Source organism: Gobio gobio (assembly GCF_949357685.1).
Source record: "Gobio gobio genome assembly, chromosome: 19".
Lineage (NCBI taxonomy): Eukaryota > Metazoa > Chordata > Actinopteri > Cypriniformes > Gobionidae > Gobio > Gobio gobio.
Genome location: NC_137112.1, coordinates 41,431,128 through 41,444,491, shown reverse-complemented (window position 1 = coordinate 41,444,491; position 13,364 = coordinate 41,431,128). Strand labels below are relative to the sequence as shown.

General features: G+C 37.8%; 1 protein-coding gene across 4 annotated transcripts in view; it reads right to left on the bottom strand.

Annotated features, from left to right (window-relative positions):
• The window catches only part of slc38a3a (solute carrier family 38 member 3a), a 66,603-nt gene extending 62,920 nt beyond the window's left edge, over nucleotides 1–3,683 (bottom strand). The window contains exon 1 of one of the 4 annotated variants that reach the window (XM_079844325.1): nucleotides 3,444–3,683. The gene's annotated coding sequence lies outside the window, so the exon portion shown is untranslated. The remainder of the gene's footprint in view (nucleotides 1–3,443) is intronic. The other 3 variants (XM_079844326.1, XM_079844327.1, XM_079844328.1) reach the window with 3 other exon arrangements.
• Nucleotides 3,684–13,364: the final 9,681 nt, after the last annotated feature.

Here is a 13,364-nt window from a genome sequence, read left to right as displayed (position 1 = left end):
GCTTTCACTCTTCCTTACCTAATCACTGGTTAGAGCACAGCACCTTCTGTGCCTTAATCTACCACCTCAACCACCTGACGTGCTGTGAACTCATGATACTGAATATCTCCGCTTCACCTAGGTCACTTCTGCTGGGTCTCATCTGTTACCCAGACGCCCTGGGCTGATGCTACACTAAGGCACAGGTGCACACAGGAAGACAAGTAACTCCTGTCCAATCATACCCCGATGACCCGTTACTGAAGCCGTAACGTTGTAAGTCTTAACAAGAAGCCTAAAAAAACATAGGAAGGCCAGTTATAAACACACAGCAGGCAACCAGTCCTATAAAGGTAATCTGTGTCCAAAATAACATTTAAAGTATTTTCTAAAAAAAAAAAATAGGACCCACTTTATATTAGGTGGCCTTAACTACTATGTACTAACATTTTAATTAATAATTTGATACAATGCACTTATTGTGTACATACATGTATTTACATTGTACTTATATTTAAAAAAATACCTGCATGTAATTACGGCTGTAATTAATTTCTGTAGTTACATTTGTAATTACACAGTTGACACTTCCCTTACACCAAACCCTACCCTCAAACTTACCCTTACCAACACACCTGTCCCTAACCCTACCCGTATCCCACCTCAATATCACCAAAGGTGTTTTGCAATACAATTTGAACACAGTAAGTACATTGTACTTATTTTTTTGAGGTAAGTACATAGTACTTAAGGCCACCTATATAAAGTTATAAATTATTTTACTTTATTATTAAAGTTAAAATATTTTTAATCTGTGTAAAAACAAAAGAGGTGTAAAGAACTACTAAAATACTTTCCTTGCACCTTGAATAATAATATAATATAATATAATATAATATAATATAATATAATATAATATAATATAATATAATATAATATAATATAATATAATATAATACATTTTTAAGTTAGGAAGATCACACTGATAAAAATTAATCATTGAGGCTGTAAGTGTAATATTAAAAAAATCATAATTTTTTTAACAAATAAATCTTTTTTGTTACTTTACTTGGATTATTTGAGTAGCTCACTTAATTTGGATTTAAACATATTATGTATAATTGTACTGTATATCGCACTTCTTATCCTGAGTAATCCAGACAAGGCTTTGAAGACGTGCATTTCCAACATACTATTTAAGTTACATTTACTTAAAATATTTACTGCGGGATTTGGCTGATGCAGTGAATATTTTTCCATATTGCAACATAAATCTAGCAATTTTTCCTAATTTTTCATATTTTAAGGTAATTGTATAACAGTGTGACATTGTAGTTTCAATGATGTTTGCTGCTTAATCAATATTATTCAAATTAACATTTTGTCAAAACTTAATTTTAGGGTGTACTCACACTAGCCAGTTTGAACCGTGCCCGAGTGCGTTTGACCACCAAAGCGCGGTTCGTTTGACTAGTGTGAGTGATCCGAACCGTGCCCGGGCGCGGCTCGATTAGCCGGCCCTGGCCCGCTTGGAAGAGGTGGGCCAGAGCACGGTTCAGTTGGACTCGGGCGCGGTTCGCATGCAGTGTGAGCGCTAACCGTGCTGGAGCACGGAACAGCTGCACGCTACTATCAACATTACGACAGCAAACACCAAACTATTACTACTTGGATACACTTTCCAATTAAATCAAGTATATTCACGTTTATAACGGTCCTGGTTCTCACCTCATTGATGAACATGAATTGTAGTTTGCGAGTAAAGCTGCAAATTCCTCTGTCAAAGTCAGCTGCCTCCGTAATAATATTCTGATATGTGCAGTGCAATCAAGTGAAAATCGCTGCATGGCATAAATGATAAATGTTTTAGGCAGTCTATTAGCGAAAACACTTTTATTCCCGTTTTCTTCAAAACAAAAATTTGCATCATGAATGACGTAAGCTTGCTCCGGTCCGGTATGTTAAGTGCAATGTGAGTGCAGGCCAGCAGGGGAGTGGGGAGGGGGGACAATCGCGCTCGGGCACGGTACAAGGCAACCAGGCCTAGTGTGAGTACACCCTTATTGTGTACAATCTACTTACTGGGGGTACGGAGATTTCTAGTTCCCAGAATGCTTCGCGTGAGATTTAATTGCAATAGAAAATTTGTTTTTAATCAAAATAAATGAAGTATACGGCTTGTTATTATTGTTTAATGTTCTAATAAGTTGGGATTTAGAAATGTTTTTGTCATGTTGGAGTTTCAGGGAGTTTCGAGGAGCCTGACGTTAGGCTGACGACAGTGCATTATGAATTGCTTTGCTCAACCAGCAACCGTTTATAGCAGTATTGTGGTTCATCTCCACTGCTAATTACGTGAAATAGAACTAATGCATGTCATATATAAGTGTATTCACTTGAGATATTTTTACATCTAATTTTGTTGGCGCTAGTTGAATTGTGTTTGTGCTACACAAAGTATTTGAGTTGGGTTTACAAGGGTAAAAAAAAACACAAAATTGAGTTGAAATTACTTAAGGGTGCATGTTGAAGACATGTAAAGTCGATTTGGTCAAACACAACTTAGATGAGTTCAAAATGAGTTCAAATATTTTTTTTTTCTTTTTATTAAAACCAAGGCAATATTTTTTACAGTGCAGAGTTTTCTATTTGAGCTTGAAAAAAAAAAGTATTTTCATAAAAATGCCACAAAGTCTGCTTTTTAACACCAAAATGTGTGTGTGTGTGTGTGTGTGTGTGTGAGAGAGAGAGAGAGAGAGAGAGAGAGAGAGAGAGAGAGAGAGAGAGAGAGAGAGAGAGAGAGAGAGAGAGAGAGAGAGAGAGAGAGAGAGAGAGAGAGAGAGAAATAACGGTTTCCCACAAAATTTCCCTCCAAATAATATCAGCCTTTAAATAAGACTTTCTTTACAACAAGCAGACATTTACTCCACCTTGACATCTCATCATTTGCCATAGGCTGTATCTCCTCTACCTAGACAGCATTGTTTTGGGTATAATGCGCGCGTGCAGACTTTTTGGTCTTCCCATTTGCCTTCCTCTTCAAGCACCCCATAAATATTCTGATTATGATTTAGTTTTGACATCTGCACGCGCACCTAGGATGCCAAAAATGCTGTCTTGGTAGGCACCGCACGAGGATTTGAAACAGCCATTACCAGACAATAAAGTTTCTGCAGTTTCTAGGCGACAGAAAGTATTTACACACTGATATTTAAATAAACCACACAATGAATTAACGGACGTATGACAAATTATTATATTTAGAAAGACATCAATGTGTTCATCATTGGTCACATAGTTTTACATAGCCTATATCCTGTGAGGAATAGTAATGTCATTGTTAAAAGACTACGACTAGAATGTAGGTCACAACGGACAAAAAAATGTGGGAAACGACGACGTATCGTATCTATGAGAGATGTAGCCTATTTTATATCACCATATAAAAAAACGTTCAGTCTTACCGGGCAGGTTTTCTGTGATGGTAGATTACTGAGAAATGTCCTTCAGATGAAGCTCTCCCCGTAGGTTACCTCAGATAAAACATATAACACCACAAAACTTGAGAATGGGGATGGGAGGACCGTCCGGTATGAATTACTGCCGTTATTCTCATTGACTTGGAGCCCGTGAGTCGGTTTTGACGGGTTTTTAAAGTGGGCTGTAACGACTCTTCAGTTTCCCCGCCTCCGATTGTCTAGACCGAGCCGCGACCAATCAAATCATCCCAGGGAATTTTCGTCACACACTGGACGCAACGCTCCCGTTATAAGCCTGTGGGCGCGTGCGCTGAATATCACGGGTCCGTTCAGATTGGGGCGCGTCGCGTCAAGCCGCTCACATTTGATTGGTCGGGGGGAGGCGTCAGAATTCCATCCATCCATCCATCCATCCATCCATCCATCCATCCATCCATCCATCCATCTATCTATCTATCTATCTATCTATCTATCTATCTATCTATCTATCTATCTATCTATCTATCTATCTATCTATCTATCTATCTATCTATCTATCTATCTGTCTGTCTGTCAGCTGGTTGAAAGAAAAACACACTGCACCTGTTTTGCTGCCTCTTTAAATAACATTTTATTAAATATTAAAATACATAAATATGATCTTTATACATTTGCTAGAATATCTTTGTTTTCACTGTATCCATGTATCTGTATTTTGTCATAAGTTTGTTAGACCAATATAATTTTAATAATGACATATTAACTTTAATACACTGATTAAAGTTTTGCTATCTCTAGACAACTAAATATAAAATCTGAAGAAGAAAAAATCTCTCTGAATGTGAAAATTCTCCACATTTTGTCCTGTAATGAGTTGGATGTGATCTTTTTTGGTGTTTTGTTTTGTTTTTTATAAATCTGGCTTGATTTTTCTACTGCAAGTGCATTCTGTTGATTAAGAAAAACTGTGGTTAATTTAAACTCAGATACAGGTCCATTAAGATCCATTAAGGGGATCCATTTACTGCAAGATATTGGAGAGGTAAGCAACACCTAACTCTATGTGTGCATGTTAGAGGGACTTTAGAAGGGGCGACGGCATGCGTGCAGTGTGTATGGCCCAATACAGGCTCAAGTCATACATCCGGCATGTGGCCGCATAGCAAGGATATACAATAACGACAAATCCCCAACAATTCAATGACTTCAAAGACCAGTTTAATATTGAATGTGGATGTCACACAGCGCCGTGGCTATGGGGAGCTCGATCTTAAAGGCAAAGGCATATCCCCGACCACTGTGCCCTGCTGTACTGCCAGGTGCGTCAGTACAGCTGCATTCATAGCACGCATGTAGCACAGCAGTGAGGATCTCCGGACAGCCTTTGGGGGAAAGTTAATGGGGCCACTGTGTATCTCTGCACAGCCGGAGACCAAAATACTGATATCCCTAACAACCTCACTATACCAGGAATTATGGGAATTCATATTCACCCTTTTGTATTAATGTTTCTATATGTTCTTTGACGTTTATCTTTATATAGATATGGTATTTGAACATTTAATTATTTTGAGGATTGATTCATATTTGGAATGTATATTTTTGATTAATCTTTCTATGCATTAAACATATTTTGTGTATGTTTATATATTAGGGCTGTCAAAAGATTAATCGCGATTAATCACATCCAAAATAAAAGTTTGCGTTTACATAATATATGTGTGTGTACTCTGTTAATTATTATTTATAACACACATTCATGTATATATTTAAGAAATATTTGCATGTATATACATTTATATAATCTCTAATATATATAAATATAAATGTTTTATATATAAAAATAATATTTTTTCTTAAATATATACATGCTTGTGTGTGTATTTATATTTAAATAATAATTAACAGAGTACACACATATATTATGTAAACACAAACTTTTATTTTGGATGTGATTAACGCGATTAATCTTTTGACAGCCCTATTATATATACAAACATAATTTTATAAGTCTATATTAATACAATTTTATAAGTCTTCATTACTATGAATGAATCATATAATGAAGCATGAAAGCCTGCACACACCTTAAAGTTTTTTTCATTCAAGACATTTTTTATTTAATGTATAGAATTCAATCGAAATAACAATTTGTATACTTTAAATCATAAGTATGTGTGTGACTGTGTATATACACTAGATATAAATGTGTGTGTGTATATACACTATATTGACAAAAGTTTTGGGATGCCTGCATTTACATTCACATGAACTTTAATGACATCCCATTCTTAATTAGTTGCTTTTAATATGGAGTTGGCCCAGCCTTTGCAGCTATAACAGCTTCAACTCTTCTGGGAAGGCTTTCCACAAGGTTTAGGAGTGTGTTTATGGGAATTTTTGACCTTTCTTCTAGAAGCGCATTGGCTCGCAGTTTCTGCTCCAATTCATCCCAAAGGCGATTTATCGGGTTGAGGTGCAGGCCAGTCAAGTTCCTCCACACCAAACTCGCTCATACATGTCTTTATGGACCGACGCTTAATGCATTGGTGTGCAGTCATGTTGGAACAGGAAGGGGCCATCCCCAAACTGTTCCCACAAATTTGGGAGCATGAAATTGTCCAAAATATCTTGATATGCTGAAGCATTAAGCGTTCCTTTCACTGGAACTAAGGGGCCATGACCAACCCCTGAAAAACAACCCCACACCATAATCCCCCTCCATCAAACTTTATATTTGGCACAATGCAGTCAGGCAAGTACCGTTCTTTTGGCAACCGTCAAACCCAGATTCGTCCATCGGATTGCCAGACAGAGAAGCGTGATTGGTCACTCCAGAAAACACGTCTCCACTGCTCTAGAGTCCAGTGGCAGCGTGCTTTACCCCACTGAATCCCATGCTTTGCATTGCACTTGGTGATGTAAGGCTTGGATGAGCTGCTCGGCCATGGAAACCCATTCCACAAAGCTCTCTACACACTGTTCTTGAGCTAATCTGAAGGCCACACGAAGTTTGGAGGGCTGTAGCTATTGACTCTGCAGGAAGTTGATTTTACGTGGCCTACCACTTCATGGCTGAGTTGCTGTTGTTCCCAATTGCTTACACTTTTTTATAATACTACTAACAGTTGACCGTCACATATTTAGTAGTGAGGAAATTAGGTGGCAACCTATCACTGTACCACGCTTGAGTTCACTGAGAGCGACCCATTCTTTCACAAATGTTTGTAGAAGCGTCTGCACGCCTAGGTACTTGATTTTATACACCTGTGGCCATTGAAGTGATTGGAACACCTGAATTCAATGATTTGGAGGGATGTCCCAATACTTTATACAGTATGTAGTGCATATATATGAAGAGTTCAGATGCAAAAGCCTCTAAAAGCCACTTCGGTCAAAAATTAGATAACAATACTGAGTGAATGCTCTCCGCATATATAGTATACGTTCATACTTTCACTTCAAACCCACTAAATCCCAGCCGCAGCCCATTCAGAAGTACTTGGTACTTAGAAACCTATACATAGAAGCCTGACAAAAAGGCTTATTTTAAAGAAAAATATCAGATGGTCTTCATATATATATAGTATAGGTGTGTGTGTATGTATATCCCAAGGATTATAGAACCCCACTGAACCTTTTTTGTGCTAGTATCCTATTTTAAATTCAGCCAGAGATAGAATAATTTGATTCACTTTTCTGATATAAATATTCTATCCCAATAAATGTGTAGTAAAATTCAGTTATTTGTTGAAACTTACATTTTTTCCCCCCTATGAGATTAGAATTATTCTGTTGTGAATTTGAATGTTTTTTCTCTTGTTCAAAAGTGGAAGCACCACTGCTAAATCTCTGTAGGACTGTAGGCTTTTTCTCTGACTCCTGCTTTGATTCATGTTTGCAACAGGCACAGGCCACTGACAGAGTGAGATAATTCATTTAGACACAAGTAGGCTGCATATCCCGCCCACAAAACGCACTACTCATGTAAATCCAGATCCCTTAACCAGTGGCGTGTCTCTTTTTGTATGATGCAACCGTCAACAAGGTAAAAATGGGGACGTACAGTAACGTCTTTCTCTAGCCTTGCCCAGCACCCCTAATGAGGAGCAAAAATTCCAGCACAGATAATTAACTCCATTGAACATGTTGTGCTACTCCCGTTGTTGGACGTAACGATCAAACTCAATCGAGGTCATTTACAGCCCACCCCGAGTTCTGATGGGGGATGGCCTTTTTTACACTGTTCTGGAGAGAGAAACATTTCTCGGAATCCTTTACAACGTATAATACAGATTTTTAATCACATCTTGTCTGAATGATTGCATAACCTCCCGCTCAGTTTTTTAAACAATAAAATTAAACCGAATGTCTATTTTACTCTGTGATTGTTATTTTAATCTGAAACCCATTAAGATTATGTGGCCATATGGACGGGTTACTGTTTTAGGTGTAGGTTATAGTATTGCAGAGATTAGACTATTCTTTCATACTGCAGTTATGGAAATACACTTGCCACGTGGCTTGTTGCACAGAAGCTGGCTTTACTACCAAACACAACGGAAAATACTAATCATGTCTGACAGCGACAACTTTGGTATTATGTTAATTGGGACCTCTGGCATTATGCCTTAAAATGAAGAAAGAAATGAATGCAATGCATATTATACAGCAAATCTAAATTGGCCATGAGTTCATCGTGACATTAAATGGCATTAGCATTTTGTATTTTTAGTATCATATTATATAGATGCAGAAATTAGTCGCTGCATCTTGACTATAAAATGGATGTTATTAAAAATGATTGCAAATAAACATATTTACTCACCTTCATATCATTCCAAACCCGCACGACTAAATTTCTTCTACTGAACTCAATGAGATTTCTTGAAGCACGCTGGGGTCCATTCAAATAAATCTTAATGAGGGAAAAAAAGTATTTAGTGTGTATATATACACAATTTTTAAGCAAACAAATAACAGGTGTGTGTATATACTGTCACTATATCAGTATTTGATTTGTCATCACTAGCTCTGTTTCCATCCAAAGTTGCGAATGTAACTTATGCGCAAAATTACAATATTGCATAAAACATTTGCGAATAAAGCACCGTTTCCATCCAGTGAGTCGAAGAGAACATAATCGTCACTTCCTGAGCATAGATGCAAACTCCTCATCTTTAGGTTAGAATTCACTTTTTTGAGATCAAAATAGGTCACCTACAAGATTCATTCGTAAAGGCTGATATTTTTTTTTTCTTGTTTTGTGAAGTTACATTACGGTAATAAAAAAATAAACATTAAAAATTAAAAAACGGGCAAGGCTGAGACATGCAGTAAACCAAAGGAAGCAGGCCCTTGAAATTCTGGTGGCTAAACATCAGAAGAAATAGGGTTAACTTACGAGGGGGTGTACAAAGAATCCCATATTGATGCATTTGTAACCAGTGGGATCTTCAGTTTTCAATTTTGAGTGTTAATAAAGAAGCCAAGATGATTTCCAACATACATTTTATCTGGTTGTTGTCTTCTTGTTTTTGTTTTGTTTATGTATTCAGCTCCCACTTCTATTGAATCCTTTTTTGCATATATAAAGCGTTGTTTTGCCCTACATAAAACACAAAACCTTTTTTTACCTCTTACCTGTTAGAATTAGTTTTCAGGCAGATGCAAAGATACTATAGTGTCTAGAAATGATCATGAAAAGTAAATATATACATATATTTTAAAAAGTGTCCTGATCTCGGAGAATGTTTTCTCCATCCACGCAATGTTCTCACCCTTTTTACCCCTCACCCGTTTCCATCCCTACCTGATAAACTACTGCTTAAAATCACTAAGAAACATAGGAGAAGCCACCATATATAATTATTTTCGTATATAATAAATGATTTGCGTCTCAGAGAAACTTGTGCGTCTAAACAAACTTGTTGTCTTGCTTGTAAGACGGAAATATACAGAGCTAGACTGGGTAAACCCAGCCTGATCTGCCGTCGATTTGATTTCGCCCTGCAACTAATTCTGGAAACGTGTAGATTCATTTCTACTGCTTCTGTTACACTTTTGCGTAAACCAATCACAGACTGGCATATCCACTTGGCCCGCTATTGGCGGGTTTAACACGATGACGAATAAAGAAGCGATGGGTCGCTGCCCAGTTGATCACGCCTCTTGTGGTCAGATTGGTTGAAGGACTATCCAATTGGGTAGAGTCATTTAATTTGTACTCGTTTACCACACCTCTTGTGCAGTAGAAAATACAAAGCAGACTCCCCAGACCAATGTTCAATCTTAAATTGAGCTTGGTCTGGTGATATCCAAACAAATACCGAGCATCTTTGACAACAGACTTCTGAATGACCAAAACAGCATTTCAGATGCTTTGCAAACAAGATTTTCCTGCTGGTTAGTACAGTTATGCTGTTACATCGCAAAAGTTACATTATTTTTTTTATGCGCATCCAGGAATTTATTCGGTAAATGCATTTCCATTGTAGTTTATGTGCATGTTTTCGTATCGGATAGAAAATGTATCCGACTCAAACGATGGCATACGTTTTTTATGCACATTTTTAGAATTGATGTGCATCTTGGTGTTTCCATGCAGCATTTTTTTATGCGATATCCCAAAATGTGCATAAAAATAGGTGGATAGAAACATAGCTAGTGTCAGCAGTGTAGCTAATCACCTCGTTTGTCTGTCTAGGTATTTAACCCTGTGTTTTCAGTTCACCTTTGTCCAGTCTCTTTCGTGAATGGTAGTGTTGCACGATATACCGGTACTAGAAAAGGATCGTAATACCCAGCTATTAAAAAATTTAAGATATTACGTTTTATTAGTACTGGTACTTTAAAGGGTAAATTCAGTGATTTAGCATTAAGCTTTTTATCAGTAGAAACCCCGTAGTATATTTGAATTATGGTACTTTCCCCCCTCATGTCCCCCTGAGACGAGAGAATTATACATTTTATTTCTGGGAAAAAATCCTCAGATGACGCAAATATCGTCATTTTGCGTCATCTGAGGATTTTTTGGCCAGAGGCTAAAAACTACAGCCAGTAGAAGGAGCTGTTCCGCATGTTTTCAACCTGCCCACAGGGGAGGAATCTCATGAACAGAATGTAAATGCGTTCGGCTCGGCCTCGGGCATTCATAACGGAGCGATGCAGAGCAAAGTAAGTGTTTCAATGAATTGGGTCATTGCAGGTCTTAAATATTCTGTGTGATTTAATGTTAATCAAACAACAAAAGAAAATAGAAAATCACCCCATGCTTGACTGAATAACTTTAATATATTTATAGGGATTTTCACACTGGCATGTAATTAGTATTATTGAAATAATGGTCAAAAAGCAGGGCAGGAAACATGCTGGCCAATTGAGGTTTTTAAAAATATATAGGTATAATTAGAATATCATCAAAAAGTTTAATTATTTCACTAATTCCATTCAAAAAGTGAAACTTGTATATTATATTAATTCATTACACACAGATTGATATACTTTAAATGTTTTTTTTATTTTAATTTTGATGATTATAACAGACAACTAAGGAAAATCCCAAATTCAGTATCTCAGAAAATTAGAATATTACTTAAGACCAATACAAAGAAAGGATTTTTAGAAATCTTGGCCTACTGAAAAGTATGAACATGAAAAGTATGAGCATGTACAGCACTCAATCCTTAATTGGGGCTCCTTTTGCCTGAATTACAGCAGCAATGCGGCGTGGCATGGAGTCGATCAGTCTGTGGCACTGCTCAGGTGTTATGAGAGCCCAGGTTGCTCTGATAGTGGCCTTCAGCTCTTCTGCATTGTTGGGTCTGGCAGATCGCATCTTCCTCTTCACAATACCCCATAGATTTTCTATGGAGTTAAGGTCAGGCGAGTTTGCTGGCCAATTAAGAACAGGGATACCATGGTCCTTAAACCAGGTACTGGTTGCTTTGGCACTGTGTGCAGGTGCCAAGTCCTGTTGGAAAATGAAATCTGCATCTCCATAAAGTTGGTCAGCAGTAGAAAGCATGAAGTATACTCTAAAACTTCCTGGTATACGGCTGCGTTGACCTTGGACCTCAGAAAACACAGTGGACCAACACCAGCAGATGACATGGCACCCCAAACCATCACTGACTGTGGAAACTTTACACTGGACCTCAAGCAACGTGGATTGTGTGCCTCTCCTCTCTTCCTCCAGACTCTGGGACCCTGATTTCCAAAGGAAATGCAAAATTTACTTTCATCAGAGAACATAATTTTGGACCACTTTTTTTCCTTTTTGTCTTTAGCACAGACGAGACGCTTCTGACGCTGTCTGTTGTTCAAGAGTGGCTTGACACAAGGAATGCGACAGCTGAAAACCATGTCTTGCATACGTCTGTGCGTAGTGGTTCTTGAAGCACTGACTCCAGCTCCAGTCCACTCTTTGTTTTGAATGGGTTTTGTTTCACAATCCTCTCCAGGGTACGGTTATCCCTATTGCTTGTACACTTTTTTCTACCACATCTTTTCCTTCCCTTCACCTCTCTATTAATGTTCTTGGACACAGAGCTCTGTGAACAGCCAGCCTTTTTTGCAATGACCTTTTGTGTCTTGCCCTCCTTGTGCAAGGTGTCAATTGTCGTCTTTTGGACAACTGTCAAGTCAGCAGTCTTCCCCATGATTGTGTAGCCTACAGAACTAGACTGAGAGACCATTTAAAGGCCTTTGCAGGTGTTTTGAGTTAATTAGCTGATTAGAGTGTGGCACCAGGTGTCTTCAATATTGAACCTTTTCACAATATTCAAATTTTCCGAGAGACTGAATTTGGGATTTTCCTTAGTTGTCTGTTATTATCATCAAAATTAAAAGAAATTAACGTTTGAAATATATCAGTCTGTGTGTGTAATGAATGAATATAATATGCAAGTTTCACTTTTTGAATGGAATTAGTGAAATAAATCAACTTTTTGATGATATTCTAATTATATGACCAGCACCTGTATATTATATATAAATCAATGAATAGTATGTTATGTCATATTATTCAATTACTTTTACTGTTTTTTTGTTGTTGTTGTTGTTGTTTTCGATTCGGTATCGAGGTATTTTAGTCTGGTATCAAAGTCATAATTTTGGTATCGTGACAACACTAGTGTATGGTTGACATTGGTTGTGTTGTGTGTGCTCTTTTGGATTACCCTGTGGATACTATTAAATACTTTGCGAACCTACCTACTTTGTGTCATGTCATTTTTTTTTACATTATAGTTCTAGCTCAATAGCTCAAATAATTGCATATATCTATATAAATATAATTTTAGTAACAAACAGTTTGAAAGTTATTCTAGGTTACTATAATACACACAAAACACGAGGAAAAGCTCTCAGATCTAGTGCAAAGAAATTAGACAAAAGAAGGTGCAGCATTTCTAAACATTGCATAATTCCATGTACAGCAGCAGCACAATCAGTCTTTGAACGGTTTATCAACATTAGACATCTGTCATACCACGAACGTCATGTTTGTTGTTCTTCTCTGGATATCAAAGGTCAGAGATCACTTTCACAGAGTAAGTTCAGAGAGCAGACCCCCCGCCCACCCACTCAAACCCCCTTGCTCCCCCCTCAGGTCTTCACACGGCCCGCGCCGCGGTGCTCGGATGCTCTACTGGGAACAAAGAACCGCTAAGCATTGTTCCACTCCGAGTGCGGAATTCCGCAAGCAGGCCAGGTGCACCTCCATTAGGCCTCAGACACGATGAGGGGACCCCGGGGGGGCCCGAGAGTGCGGATGGAATTCAATTGAAAGTGAAGCACAAATGAAAACCTGAACAAGTCCAGATTTGAAAGATTACGGCAGTCTACAAACACAAACAGAGACATAAAAACATCCTAAATTTAAACCAGGGATAGTTGGAATTGTACAAAACAACAAAAGTGAAGGTG